The 11,717-nt window shown below is 34.2% G+C and overlaps 1 long non-coding RNA gene across 1 annotated transcript; it reads left to right on the forward strand.

Annotated features, from left to right (window-relative positions):
- The first annotated feature begins 6,532 nt into the window (after positions 1 to 6,532).
- LOC145555842 (uncharacterized) lies at positions 6,533 to 10,910 on the forward strand. The gene is made up of 2 exons (XR_014091579.1): positions 6,533 to 6,682; positions 9,607 to 10,910. It is a non-coding gene; the product is annotated as an uncharacterized LOC145555842 (long non-coding RNA).
- Positions 10,911 to 11,717: the final 807 nt, after the last annotated feature.

The following is an 11,717-nucleotide window of genomic DNA, read 5'->3' on the forward strand; positions in this document are numbered from 1 at the left end:
ACTTTTAACTATAATAGTATGTGTATATAATACTTCCTCCATTCTATTAATATTGCAACAATGGACTTTTTGCACTATTCATCACTCTTGTTTGACCATATAATATAAGTTATACGTTAAGCAAAATATAGTCAAGTGGGATCTTGTTGGATTCGTCTCATTTAATACTTTCACAATATCAACTTTTAATAATTTTTACTCTTACACAATTATAGTTATTTAGCATATAAAATGTGTTTTGGGATGCGTAATTTCCTCCTTGTTGCAATATTAACAGAACGGAGGAAGTATAATATTTTTTATAATATAAAAAAGTATATGTATATAATATAATATTTTATAACATGTGTCCTCCATACCAAGTGTAGTCCCAATCACCACTACACCAATTGGTTGTTGGTGTAGTGGTGATTGAGACTACACTAGGTAGGGAGGACCTGTGTTCGCTCCCCTGCAACAACAATCGGAAGGGGAATGAAACCTAATAACCTAGAAATGATCCTCAAATCTGGATTAGCCCAAAGGGTGAACCGGATAGGACACCCAAAACTCAATGCATATATGACGGGAATTAACTTATCCTTTATCTATCTTATACAAAACTCCAAAGTCTAAGTTTTTTTCAAAATATAATAATAACATTTGTAAATTTTTGTTAATATGAAAGATATAAACCTATCAAAATGTATATATAGTTAAATTGTTAAATAACTTATATCGAATGCGTAGTTTTATTAAAATTATTTGCATGTAATCATTATATGTGTTGGATGTTGTGTAGCTATGCAATGTCCAAAACTTTAGTTGAGCGACTTTGATTTAGTGATTGTACGATAAAAAGATATTGACTTCGATCTTGAAACCTAATAGTCTAATAAATTCTAAATAGAAAAATTAAAACAAAAGGAAATAAAAATAGTAAATGGCTTTAAATATTGAAATAAACATAACCTTTTAAATCAATTTAGTTAATTCAAGAGATAATTTTAAGGCTTTTAAAATTAAATGGGGGAAAATATATGTAAAAAGAACATTTTTAGATATATAAATGTACATGCACTATTATAAGAGTTTTGTTAACCTTTTTATAATTAAGGTAGGGATAAATCTTAGTAATATATACTCCGTATATTTTGTTTATATAAAATTATCAGTATCCATACCTATATATGAAGTATTTGTGTTGTATACTATATTTAATCAGTTGTTGGTTATATATGTGACTATTATATAATGTATAGTTTTTGGCACAATGGTTAACTTAGGAAAATATATGTTCTGGTAGGTCAAATATGAGGTTATTATTGTGTCTATAGATTTAATGAATGCGACGGGTAAATAAAACATGTATATATTAGATTGATTGTAGCTACTGATGCGGATGGTATGATAAGAAAATTTTAGTTTTTTCTCAACGGGAGATATAAATAAATTAGTCCACTTCTTATATAGCTATGTAGAGTATTATTCAATTATTTTTCAATTAATAAAATAACATTATAAAAAATTAAAAGAAATTTAAATAACATAAAATACTATTCAAATAACGTTCCTTTAATTTTTGTAATTGACCATTAGTAACCAAGTCCTTTAATACTCCCTCCGTCCCTTTATTACATGTCTGTATTCCTTTTTGGGGTGATCAAAATTAAGCGCCTATTGCTGGAATCTTTCCTTATTTGGTATGTGTTTTTTTACACAAATACCCTCATTGTCCTAATTTAATTCCCATAGTGTCCTCATGTTTATTCCACCTGTCAACTCTCTTTCTTATTTTTTGTGTTGACTCCTTTTGGCATTTACTCACACCGACATATTCTCTCTCTCTCCTTAATTTTCCACAAGCTTCTGGGTTCTTCCTTCCTCTGTTTCTCTGTCTAAACTCATCTTCAACCTCTTTTATTCTTCAATTAGTTGCACAAATTGATTAATTTCTAGAAAAAAAGTCCTAATTTCACATAAAATAGTCCCAATAATACCATCCCCCTTTTAATTTAGACCCAAACAACGCTTGTATGGCATAGATCTGGAGTTTTTGGTACTACTGTCCATTTTATCTCTTCTTAAAAATTAGATCTTGTTGCTATTGTGTGGGTTCTTAGTTTGATTTGTGCATTTCTTCATATTTTAAAGGTAATTCCCTTAAATTTCGCACTCCTTGTTGAGAAATGTCCCAAAAAAATTCTTGTGGTGGTAATGGTTGTTGTGGTTACGGGGGTGGTGGTAACGGTTGTTGTGGTAAGGGTGGGTGTGGTCACGGTGAAGGTGGTAACGGTGGGGGTTCTGGTGGTCACGCTGGAGGTCAAGGGGCTGGTGGTTGTGGTGGTCACGCAGGAGGTCAGGAGGGTGGAGGTTCTGGTGGTCACGGTGCTGGTGGTTCTGGTGGTTACGGTGGTGGTCACGGGGGAGGTGGTTCTAGTGGTTGTGGGCACGGTGGTGGTGGTAATGGTGGTGGTTATTACCTTGGTAATGATGAGGAGAAGTTGAAGTTTGCAAATAGCCACAAGTTCCCACCTTCCTCTGTTTATTACCTTGATCCTGATGAAGTTTTTGGTGGGTCTATGGAGGATGATATGAATGGTGATGATGAACCATATGAGTGTAGCGATCGTGATTGTCATCTTACTACTTCTTGTCGTGGTGAACATTCTTATAGTTTGAATGTTTGGAGGGATCGTTTTGGTCGGTATCTTGATCCTAGGGAGAGTAGTAGTCGTTATGGAGGTGGTGGGTGTGGTGATGGAACCGTATATGGTGAGGAGGTTCAATCTGTGGCCAAGCAACCAACTGAGCCCCCTATTGATCCTATTGGTTATGCTCCTGATTCATGTGATTCTGAAAATTGTCCCATTGATCGTTATGGATCCGGTACCGCCTTTGGATACGTTAGTGATTCTTGTGAATCAACCCTCAAGCTGATAGTGTTGCCTCTGGATATGCAAGTGATTCTTGTGAATCACATAGCTAAGTTCCCTGATCTCTATTTACTTATTTATTTAATTAAGTCATCTTAATATTGTTTAGGCTATTTGGATTGTAAACTTGGTTGGATGATTAGTGTTGTTAGTGTTAGTTGTTGGAGTTTTAGCATGAGTATGGCTAGCTATTATTGTTAATCTCAATATGCTTTTGGTGTTTAATATGAGTATGATTATGGTTAATCTAGAATGATAATTTACTTGATGCATGGTTGCCTTGTTGATGATATTATGTATTTGATGATGTGATGCATTATTTACTTGATGCTTATTTTGGTTTTGGAGTATGATTAGTATCTCAGATGCATGAATATGATTGTTATTTTGAACAATTGCTCTTTGTCCTATTTTTTCCCTTTATTCTTATGAATGGTCTATGATGATAGTCACTTTAATGAGACCCTTTTCCAATAGCATTTTCCATTGAATAACATCATTCAACACAGAGTATGTTTGTGTTGATGGATGAACATTCTTTAGGCAAAGCTATTGTGAATTTGTTGTTAATGGTCAATGATTGGTATGGGACATCTGAGACCTTTATTTTCATTTTCTTATAATCAATGATGACACTCCAGTATATGAGGTTATTATCCCATTTTATACTCAACGCACTTTGCCATTAGCTTCCAACCATATACACTTGGTTGTTGAGACTTTTAGGCTTTTGTGTTGAATAAGTTAATGGGTGATGATCAGTGATAGATGGGGAATTCTGATATGATTATATTGTTTTGCATGTTTATGTTGTCATAAGTGTGTGGACAATAAAGAAAATGAAATGCACAAGTACCTTCACCTAAGTTTTTCCATTATAAATTTGAAATAGATCATATAATTTCCTATCTGTACAAAAAAAGTTTTTAACTTTGCTACCCCCCAAGAAAGATAACACAAAATAAGAGAAATAGATCATATTCTTTCATTTACTTCTAGAAATTGTAGTGATGTGCCCAAAAAGTTGTTTACACTACATTAGTTTGGATATGTACTTCACTTCTTCTGTTTGGATGATGAAGCTTTATGGTCATTAGCACATGCTTTTGTCCCATACTTTGATATATAATGTGCTTCATCCCATAATGCTTCCTCATTTATTTGTGATGCCCAGTAGGCTAACTCTTCATGCATGACATCCGGGTATGCTTTAGTGTATTCCATGTTGTCTTCTTCTTCAATTATGATCCCTTCATTGACATGTGCCTGCATATTTTCAATATCATTTGGTGTAACATGTTGCTGCCTTTGTGTTGAATTCATACCTTCATCTTCTATCAAATCGATTGGTGGTTCACCTATGTCCCCATAACATGCTTCCCATGCTTTTAGCACAGCCCAATTTGGTGCATGCAGCCTTTCTTCTAATTTTCCTTCCCTGAGTAATTTCTCCTTGTTCATATGTGGGTTAGTGTAGTCATTGCTCCTTTCACCTTCAACACCTCATTCATTATTTCTTGTAGTGTAACCCACACAAAATACAATGTTTGAGGCTCTAACTCATAATATGCTTGATTAACTGCTGCTAGTAACTCATCAACATTCTTTGGCATTTTTTTTATGTTGAAGTGTCTGTATGGAATTGAAAAAACCTAAGTCCAAGATGTTTAAATCTGGACTATTAGGTGGCTGCTGCACTAATATGAAAGTGAATTCCCCTTGTTGATAAACTTGTTGCCACTCAGGATCATCTTGTAAAATATGTGTTCTGCACTTATCTTGTTGTATGTAGATTGTCTTTGAAGTGCCATCATTTGGCCATTTGGCTTTGATTGCTGGAACAATTTTGTCAATTAGCATCCTTCTCATAGTTTCCTTTGTGATTGATTCCACAACTTTGGTGACCATAGTGCCTTTTTCTCTATACTTTGAATTCCTTTTGGCTGGCTCTTGAAAAGTGAATGGGAATATCCCAAATCTCCCATCAAAGTAACAGCTTCCATCCTCTCTGAACCTTGGTCTAGCTGTTGCTGATGCAAACATAGCCTTTGGTATTTTTGTGCTTGATTGCCCTATTCTGTGTGTAACTTTCTCTGATCTTGCTAAATAATATCTCTGGCTTTTTTTTTGTTAAATTAAACCATTTTTCATCAATGTGGACAAAGTCATACATTGGATAATATCTGGTTTTTGTCCATGGTGTTGATCCCATCAACAATCCAAGGATCCACTTCAGTCTTGTTATCTTGTTTGCTTCACTCATCTTTGGCTTTAGTGGATTAGTATGCGGTTTTAGATCACCTCTCTGAATCATCCTAAGAACAGTACTTCTTGAAATTTGATCTCTAATGCAAGTTCTCTGCCCAATGCTCAATTTACTGATTGCATCTTCTGGGATTTGCACCCTTTTCCTTCCCGCAAGATGATATTTTGTGCATGGATTGTACGTGTTGGTTTCAGCCTTTTGCTTTTTTGCATCATGCCACAATTTACTTAATGTCCTTCTACAAGAATTGAATTGTTGCATTGCTTGTTTAATTGCTCCGTTGTTTAAATTGTCCCCATCAGAATTCTTCAAAAAGAATATGAGGAGATTGAACCTCTATTCAATGCTGAGCTTGTTCATCCGCTTATGATGAGTTGGTGGCCTGCCATTGTTTGGTTGATGCTGACCTTGCTGACCATTTTGATGGTGATGAGTGTTTCTGTTATGTTGTTGATCAACATCCTCATCAGGGTGCATGTTCAAATCAATGCCAAGTCCCCCATTGGTTTCCATTTCATCATCATCACTACTGTCCCTATCGTCATCAACACTAATCTCTACAACATCATCTTGAGGCTGATTTAAATCCAAACCTGAAGCCAGGGAAGAACAAGGCAATGATGCCAAATAATTTTTTTTTTCTTTTTTGAATTTTTCAAAAGTGATAAAGAGATATGGGAATTGTATTCAAAAGTGGAGGATGTTTATATATTCCCCCTGTTGCATGTGGCGGGATTATGAAAATTTCACCAAATAAATTTTTGGGGTGAATCCATGTGCATGCAAAACTTTAATGTGATTGGTCAATTTTTGTCCTATGCATTGAATGTGATTGGATTATTTTGTTTGGTATGGATTGCTGACATGTACAACTATTTATTTAAAGGTTTTATCTGTAACTCATTTAATGTTGTCATTGTACTTTTGTCTTCCCACTGATTTTGTTTAAGGAATCTTTACATACCTTAATTCCCGTGCCAAAGTAGCAAATAGGCATGTAATAAAGGGACGGAGGGAGTAGTAAATGAATTACCTTTGTTTTTATTTTTATTTTTCTTACGGGTTTAATAATTTGATTTGTAAACGTGCATCGCACGGGCACTATGCGAGTACTTATAACAAACATCAAAATCAAATCCCAAAACACATAATTAACTCTTAGAATTAGGCATAAATTAGTTTTTAACAATAAAGATTAAATTATATATATAATAGGAACTAGGAACTAATATGGACCGTTGATCGCGCTTAATCCAATGGCTCACATTCCACCTGCCTCATTAATGGCATTATTGTAATTTAAGTGTTGAATGACCTTCGTCCTAACTCATGCGCTGTTCATTTTCTTTCATTCTCTTCTTCCGCATTTTCTCTCTCTTGAATTGGTTTTCTCTCTCCTCCCAGAAACTACCTCTTCTCCTGCAATTACTATAATCTTTTTGCACGACATCAATTTTCATCTTCTCATCTTCGTGCATTCTTCAAGCAAGTTTATGGGCAGGTTAGTTGATTCGACTTTAATTAACATGCTTTCTTTGATTTAATTCGATATTAAATCAAATTTTTGCGTTTTTTATTGCGAAATTAGGGTTTTCCCTATCATTTGTTTGAGTATGTGATTTCAATTGATATATTACTGAACAGTAAGTTGTTTGATTTCGTTTATCTTTGCTCTTTTCTTCAGTTACGATTTTTATTTTTGTGTTTCAATTAATTCGAATTTGAAATTAGGGTTTTCGCTAGATTTTGTTTCTTTAATTTGTGTTTTGTCATTTTTAATCAGATTAATGATTAAGTGTTGTAGTGCTTGGTTTTTTATTGATTCGAATTTTTGTATTAATTTGTTTGATTGAGGTTTTTGTTTTTCCTACTTGATTGAGTGTTTTGTTTTTAAATTATTTGAGTTCTATATATTATTGCACTTTTTAATTCTCTAAGTTAGTGTAATCTTATTGATGTGGTGGTCTGCCTAATTAAGCTTATTAGTGGTTAATAATCTAAAGAAGTCATTGATTATATGTTGTTTTCACATTGCAATTCAAGTTTCTGTGTTTTGTAGAATTGACTGTTGTGTTAGTTACTTAGTAACTATGGTTGAGCTTTGGATGGTACCATACAACGCTCAACTTCTTTTGTGATGCAGTGTAATGAAGTGGTTTGGATGCTTAAGTGGAAAATTGGTGTTTGATTTTAGTTTCACTACAATGCTAAGCTTAGTAAAATATGTATCGTGTTACTAATAGCTGGCAATGAGGTAAAATTAGGTTCATATAACAAGGCCTAATCGAATAAAACTAATGAGTTTGTGATTGATAGTCCCCTTGGTTCCCATCCATTAAGGATATTGATCTTGACAAAGCATCTTGTTAAGTTAAATGGATCATACCAAATGTTCTTGCCATTGGTATCCTTCTCAAGCTATATAACTTATCTGAAGTTTAATATATATTCTGGTCTCTTTATGCACGATGTCCTGATAGGAGCATGTTGCCTTGATAGGAGTTGAATTTTGACATATTGGGGCAGCATATGCATCACCTTAACATTTTTCTTTCGTTTAGTCTCTCCTAGGGGATCATGGTGCTATTAATACTTCAAAAACTCCATGACTTAACGATAAATTTTAGTATGCTAGTTTTGTGTAGATCCGTGTGAAAGTTTGATAAGACTTGGAAGTCATAGATTCAATGCATGGTTCGTGCAGGCGGATGCACGATCCACATGGTGCATCTCTTCCAAAAAAAAAACGGAAAGAACATTGCATAGAAATATAAAGAACATTTAGTTTAAGTGAAAAGAACATATTATAGAATCGTAAAGAACATTGTAAAGAAATGTAAAGAACATTCCGTTAAAGTGCAAAGAACATGTTATAAAATTGTAAAGAATATAACGTGCAGTTAAATAATGTTCTTTATCTTCATGTTCTTTGATTGTCAGAATAATGTACTTTTATTTGTGACATATGTTAATTGTTTATTTTGTTGGTTGAATAAAAATAATGTTCATTACACTATATTATCATTAATGGTGATAAAAAATTCAGGTCGGGCAGGGCTATAACATAATATCCCGTGTCCAAAAAACCCAGAAAATATAGTGGGTTTTTGGGCTTTTTTTCAGGCCGAGTTTGGATTTTTTTAACTAAAAATGCATTTTTAGGCTTGTCTAAATCCGCCCTATTTTCGGGTTGGATCGGGTCAGGTCGGGTTTGGTCGGGCCGAATTTGATCACCTCTAATTATCATGTTTTTAATTAATATTACGGATGTTCTTTAGATATATATAAATAACTTGAAGTTGGATGTTTTTTTTTACAAAATAGGTATATGTTCTTTATAAAACAACTATATGTTCATTACAATACAACTCTAATTTGGATTTTCGACTTTTTTTCGGGTCGACTTTGGATTTTTTTAACTAAAAATGCATTTTTAGGCTTGTTTAAACCCGCCCAATTTTCGGGTTGGATCGGGCTGGCCAGGTCAGGTCGGGCCGAAGTTGATCACCTCTAATTATCATGTTTTTAATTAATATTACGGATGTTCTTTAGATATATATAAAGAACATGAAGTTGGATGTTTTTTTTTTTACAAAATAGGTATATGTTCTTTATAAAAGAACTATATGTTCATTACAATACAGCTATATGTTCATTAAAATACAACTATATGTTCTTTATGAAAAAGCTATATGTTATTTACAAAACAAATGTATGTTCCTTACTGAACAACGGAATGTTCATTTCGCGTTTTTAAAGAGAAAACGGATGCACGGAGCATCGTGCATCCGCCTCCATAGAAAAAATTTCAATAGATTGTTGGTACGACATAGAACTACTTAAGCATGGGTTATTGATAAGTGACTTTTATGTCACTTCTACGGTGTTTATTGAGTCATTTTTCGGCTTATTTTCCAATAATTTTGCTCATTTTGTCCTTTATTTCTATTATTTTCTTATTCTTATCTTTTATCTTTATTTTATGTATTTTAGTAGTTTTTGATGAGTGACATCTATGTCACTCTTAAGGAGTAGTTTTAGAGTCATTTTCGTGCTCGGTTTCTCTTATTTTCCCCTTTTATTCTCTTGTTTTTTCGTTAATAAACTTTCTAGTTTATTTCGTTATTTTGTCGTGTTTTAGTTCTTTTCGTAGTTTTTATTAGAATTAGTTTATTTTCGTATTTTATTTGCCTTTGATTTGTTATATTTCGTTCTATATTTTTTTTCCTTGAAAGTATTGTAATTTACTTTTATTTATTTTAATTAGTTTTTAGTCTTTTCATAATTTTTTTGTCTGTATTTTTATTTAATTTTGTTAGTTTTGTTTTATGTCTCTTATTTTCTATTTTAGCTTATTTAGTTCAATTTTATTATTTATTTTATTTTATTTGTCTCGGTTTCACCCTAGGGTTTGTTTGTGTGTAGGTTTGAGGTCAAGGTCCAAGCCGATCCATCCAATTACAACCGAAAACAGCCAGCAGCCCCTGCTCCCTCACTCGACCAATCAGCCCCCGCATCTCCAAACAACCACCAACAGCCCCTGCTGCCTCACGCAGCTCTCAGCCCACCAATAACACCACCGTTCACCTACAACTGCACCTGGCAGCTGCTCCATTCCCTCACCGCAGCTGCAGCCACCAATCTCCACCACCACAAACCGCAACAGCAGCAGCCCTGCACTGCTACTGCTGCTCCCCTGATCCCATAAACCGCACCTGACAACCAGCTCACCACCCGCATCTCAGCAACAATAAACCAAGAAACCTCCACTCCCAACTAAATTCCACCACCGCAACAACAACTCCAACCAGCCATGTTGCCCAGCTGCAACTCACATCAACCGCAACCACGCACAGCAGCCTGCAGCACCTACCGCGCCTCCCTTTTCGCCACCAAAACCAGCAGCCAAGCGGTAACCCCTATCCATTCACCACCGCTGCACAACCACTAATTCGCACAAGCAAAAAGCCCTACGAATTGCAGCAACAGAGCAGCCCGCAACTTATAGCCACAAGCCTCAATTTAGCTCCAATTTGATTGGAGCTTCGCGGGCGCGCAGCCCTGTCAGAAGGCGCACAAATGGAGTCCAAATTCAGATTGTAGGCAGTAAGTTTGCGCGACATCTGCTCGACGTCTTCGCGGGCGCGCAAATGTGGGTTCAATCACGAGCTTCTCACGTGATTACTTATGAAGATCGAATGCTGTTGATTTATTGATGCCGATTTTTGATGATAATGAGCGGTGTTGATTGAAGGGTAATTGTTGCTGATATTGTTTGATGGGATGTGAAGCATGGGATCATTTCCCCATTTTAGAGCAGCTTCAATTCGAAGAAGAAGGGGAATTAGAGGGGGGGTCTGACTTTGGTTTTGGTGGACTTGATTTGTTTTTTTTTTTTTTAATTTATTTTCTTTTTCTTTTAATTTCCTTTTCCTTTTACTTTATTTCTTTCCTTTTTATTTTTCCTTTCTTATTTTCTATTTTCTATTTTATTTCTCTTTATTTATTTAGTTTCTTTTTATAGCTTTGTATAAATACCTATTTTTTGGGTAATTAAAGGGGGGGATTTATTATGCTATTTTCTTAATTAGTTTTAGGAGAGCTTCTCTCTCTTAGAGTTAGGTTACATAATTTTAGAGAGAGAAATTAGAATTATTGCTCAATTTTCTTCTTTGTATTCAACTTTTGGTCAAGTTTAATCTTCAATGAAGCAAGACTTCAAGTTTTCATCTTTCATTAATCCTTTCTTTAGTAATCTCTAATCCTTTCCTTTAGCTTTAATTATTTGCTTTATTGTTACTTATTTTTGTTAATCTTATTAGTTCATCTAGTTATTATTGATTTCATTGTTTTTAATCATGTTTTGTTTTGAGTTTCTTGAGTTTGTTTCTAGTTTTGATATTATGTTTAATCTCCCTTCTCTAGGCTAATCTTTTAGCTAGGGGAAGGGGTGGAAAGTATGAGTTGATATTGGATGAATGATGATGATTGGATTGTACTCATGCCATAAATTGATGAAAGACATGATTTTTGATAGCCTGAGATTATTGTGGCACTTTATTTGATATTTCTAGTTTAAATGCATTAAAGTGATTTGAGCTAGATTAAGATCATCTCTTTTTTAATGATGGCATGAGAATGAGTTATTAAAGTGGAGTTTTATTGATTGTGCTTCTTTATTCTCTTGATTTGATTGTAACTAATAGTATGCATGAGAATGATCCTAATTAGTATAGACCATTTTTCATTAATTTGCCTAGACTATTGCATGAGAATGAATTGTTTAGGTAGAATCTTGTGTTCTTGGGCATGTGATTCATAATAATCATTATTATTCCCCTCTTCCTTATCATATCTTCCTTATCATATTTGATACCCCCGTATCCCTAGCGTCATTTTTCCTTGATTTTAATCATCATTTTCTTGCTTATTTGTAGTTTTAGTGTTCTTTACTCAACAAAACCAACAAAAAACAATCCCATTTTTACTCTTGCATTAGTGAATATTGATATTGAATTAGTTTGCTTCCCTAGTGG

The sequence above is a fragment of the Chenopodium album genome, chromosome 8 (genome assembly GCF_948465745.1).
Source record: "Chenopodium album chromosome 8, dcCheAlbu1.1, whole genome shotgun sequence".
NCBI lineage: Eukaryota > Viridiplantae > Streptophyta > Magnoliopsida > Caryophyllales > Amaranthaceae > Chenopodium > Chenopodium album.